At 36.5% G+C, this 4,244-nt stretch overlaps 1 long non-coding RNA gene across 1 annotated transcript; it reads left to right on the top strand.

Moving 5' to 3' along the window:
- Positions 1-3,027: 3,027 nt before the first annotated feature.
- LOC131241465 (uncharacterized) lies at positions 3,028-3,624 on the top strand. Its single transcript, XR_009169041.1, has 3 exons — positions 3,028-3,310; positions 3,390-3,497; positions 3,583-3,624. It is a non-coding gene; the product is annotated as an uncharacterized LOC131241465 (long non-coding RNA).
- The last annotated feature ends 620 nt before the right edge of the window (positions 3,625-4,244 follow it).

The raw sequence follows: 4,244 nt of genomic DNA, 5'->3' as shown, positions 1-4,244 counted from the left end.
GTATTTTTTGATGTCATGGTACACCTAGCGATTGACTTACCGCATGAGGCGAAGCTTGCAGGCTCAGTACAATATCGTTGGATGCATCCGATCGAAAGGTGGCAGAACCTATTAAAATTTTTATTCATTCCATAAACTACATATATCCATGTTTTCATACATATAACATAGCGATTTTGTGTACAGATATTTTCACACACTAAAACGATTTGTGAGGAATAAGGCATGTCCAGAGGGATCCATTGCTGAGGTGTACAATGATAATGAGTGCCTGACATTTTGCTCCATGTATATTTGTGACATAGAGACTAGATTCAACCGAGAAGATTGGAATACAGACGAAGGGCAGGAGCATGAACAAGGACTCATATCTGTATTCGCACCTAACGTTCATCCTTTAGGATTCCCGACGTTTCAGGATATGGACTTTAGGTATCAAGCAAAGGCGCGGTGGTATGTGTTGCACAATTGTGACGAAATAGAATCGTACTTAGAGTAACCTAAATACCTCGATAATTGTATCTCTACATATGATGATCTTAATGTTTCTTGTTGATGACATGCCAATTATGTGTAACGAACACATCGAGGTGATGAAGTCCCAATACCTTAAAAATTATGATCGAATGCATCAGGATCAGTTTTCATAATGATTTACAAAATGTGTAAGATTTCACCTTGTATCTCACCACACTTAGAATTTTATTATATTGCACAATATTTAAACTTAAGAAAATTCCTAAATAATTACATTTTGTACGTGATAATAGATGAAGACATTGTGCGCCAGCAACTCTGTGGATGCGTCTGATGGACTCTACTTACTGGTGTGTGGCCCTGATAGATGTGCATCTAGATATACAGGTTGTATAGTAAATGGGATTCGGTTCCACACTAAAGAGCGTGAGAAGTATAGGACCACACAAAATAGTGGGGTGGTTGTGAAAAGAACGAATGAGGAGGTAAAAATTGACTTTTATGGCATTTTGACGGATATTATTGAGTTGAGTTATTGTATGAGAAAGAGGGTGTACTTATTTAAATGTGATTGGTGAGACATTAGAAATAAGATGTTGGGAATACAGACTGATGACTACTTTACGAGCATAAATTTATCTCGGAAGTGGTTTAAAGACGATCCATTTATCCTTACCAACCAAGCCGAACAAGTATTTTACCTCGCTGACACCAAGTTAGGCAGCTCTTAGCATGTGGTGCAGAAAATAAAGCCCAGGAACGTATTTGACGTTCGGAAATCAGACGTTGAAGATAACGAGGACGGAGGAAATGAAATGTCTAGGTATGAATAGAGAGACTAATCCAAATGTTGATATTAATGTGGTGCAATTAGATAGAGAAGATGTGCCACCTAATCATGTTGATGCCTTAATAATACATGACATTGTTAGAGATGATAACGGTTTCATTGATGACGACGTTGCAAATGATGAAGAGAAAATACTAATCAGCGATAGTGATGGTGAAGAAGAAATAATCCTAAGCGATAATAATATAGACATCGATTATTAAATGTACACATGATTTACATGTCATTTTTCAATTCGAAGAATTTAATTATTACATGTATACATGTTTTACAAGTCATGATTTATTTCTTTAATTGACTTGTTTATAATTCACATTTGTAGTTGAGTTAATTTTTGATCATATCCTCCTCAAACCGGAGCATAGCGGAAGTACGCAGCATACTTCATTAGCTGTTGCAGATGGACTTTTCGGCTCTATCTTTTTCTGGTAGGGCCAAAGAGATACCCGGTCTTTTCGATGAGTGTAGGGAGGAATATATCAACGATGACTCATATGAAAGATTATACAATCTCAAAGAAATTCCAAACCTGATGGAGGAATATAATCGCGGAAAACTTCGTATAGAAGATGTGGTTTTGTCACTTGCACATCTGAATGGAGTCTCGAGAGACCAGATTTCTCCTATTGTAACTGACATGTTGGCTGTAACAATGTCAAGTGCTTCACACAGCTTGACATATACTTCTGCAGCATATGATAACTTATGCAGGGAGTACTTCAGATAGTTGATCCGAAGTTGTTTCATATTACAATGAAATACGTGTATTTAATATAGAACGGTAATGTGTAATGAAATTTTCAAATTTTACTAGAATGTTTATGGTTTTATTATATTTTTCTTGCATTATATTGTAATGGTCTAATCATATTTTAATCATCTCTCTAAGCATAAACACAAATTCATTCTACCATCAACACTACTTGTATAATGTTTTAGTATATTCCACTTGCAGTGTAAAGTTTAATGTGTTTATTATATTGATGTTCATACACTTATACTGACATTGTTTAAATTTATAAGTTCGTACTTCGCACATATTCAATCATGACACCAGGTGGGAGATCACTACGTTCGTGCACTGGATTTACTCCTTCCACCCTGATGCGGTAGAGATAACATCGATGTCGTATGATGTATCACAGGCGTTTAAGCCTTCTGTTGAGCATACACCGAGCACTGCACGTAAGTGTAAACATATATTTCTTTTAGTGACTTCTGTCTATGTTTAGACTTACATATTTTTTTTGCGATAACATCGTCGACTAGCCGACGAGGACGTGGACCCACGCATGAGTTAGTTTTAGAGTGACTTACGCGTAAGGGTAAGGTGACGGTAGAGTTCCCACAGGACTGCCTTAGACCTGTTGGGGACAATGCCAAATTGTTTACATCGGAGGTCGGTGTCATATGCCGATCTTTGATCCCCATCACCATCCCCCGTTGGGTAGATGTGATAGATGATGTACGGCAGCTCATCCGTCAGTGCCTTCAAGTAAATATTAATAAATTAAATTTACTTTTGTAAAATTTCATTTACGGTTAAGTTATTTTCTTAATAAGTTTATTGCCTTAATCTATTATTTATGAAACTATAGAATAAATTTGTCTTAGATCTAAGTGTTCTCTACATTTCCCATGCCGTCGACGACATGGTCAGGGAACAGTTCAAGGAGTTCCATGGGGAGTTACACCAGCGGTACAAGTGATGCAGGACCCACGAGGAGGTCGTACTGTCCGCACCACCGCAGGTGACTACAGACGACTAGCGGATACTCTGCGAGAGATTTTCGTCTGAGGCTTTTTAGGTAATATTTAAATATTTACAATATCTTAAGGTAACAATTAAATTTACAATTAATAACAATGTATTATAAATAATGTGTTCAGAAGAGAAGCAGAATAAATTCTGCGAATAGGGGAAAGTTAGAAGTGAACCACGTAGCTGGTTCAAAATCATTTGTACGACATCGTCACGACATGGTAAGAAATTTCTGGTGATTATTAAGTTGATATATTCAAAGTCATTTATATTAACTCTGTTGTCCTTTCAATTATGCAGTGAGATTCCGTCATCGGCCAGGAGCCTGGACCAGTAGACCTCTACAGAGGGACTCACTATCGGCAGGCGACGAGATCTTGGGTTCATCCTAGAGCCAGCGAGAATTGGGTAAAAATTCTTACATTGTAAAATTTAATTGTATTGAATTATAATAAGGTCATTCATTATAAAAATTCATATGTTTTTATTACAGGCGGTGGTGAACACCATACGCAGTCAGCCCACTCCCGATGGTAGTTAGTGGAGTAAGTTAGATATCCTGAGGTAATCCACATTTTATACCAACGAAATATTTCATTGGTAAAAGTTTATCCACAGTTTATATTGATGAAATATTTCATCAGTATAAGCTGTGTTTACCGATGAAATATATTATTTTTTCCTACCAAATGTAACATGTTTTGCTGACGATTTTTTTTCATCGGTATTTGTTTTACCATTGCCGATGAAGTAAATTTTCGTCGGGAAAAGCCTTTAACCATGGTCTTATTGTGACGATCTTTCCAATGATAGATTTTGTCGGTAATAATCATTACCAACGAAAAAATATGGATACCAACGAATTATGTCGTCTGTAAAAAAGTAATTTCCTGTAGTGATGATTTCAATTGGTGGAAACATCAAAGTTTAAATTGGAAAAGTGAGCCAAACATAAATTCTAATGACTATCCTATTGGATCCCCTCCTTATGAGATCCAACCAAAAACAATCCAAGAGGATTCACTCCATAAAGTCATAGATGCTTAAGAACAATTCAACCAACTTTTCATGCAATCATTCGCATACATTAGAAAGTCATTAAAGTTGCTTGAATCGTCCATTCAAGAAATTCAACCACAATCAATTGATGAGGAA

Source organism: Magnolia sinica, chromosome 3, assembly GCF_029962835.1.
Source record: "Magnolia sinica isolate HGM2019 chromosome 3, MsV1, whole genome shotgun sequence".
NCBI classification, from domain to species: Eukaryota; Viridiplantae; Streptophyta; class Magnoliopsida; order Magnoliales; family Magnoliaceae; genus Magnolia; species Magnolia sinica.
The sequence above is the reverse complement of the archived record's forward strand: the minus strand, read 5'-3'. Positions and strand labels throughout refer to the sequence as shown.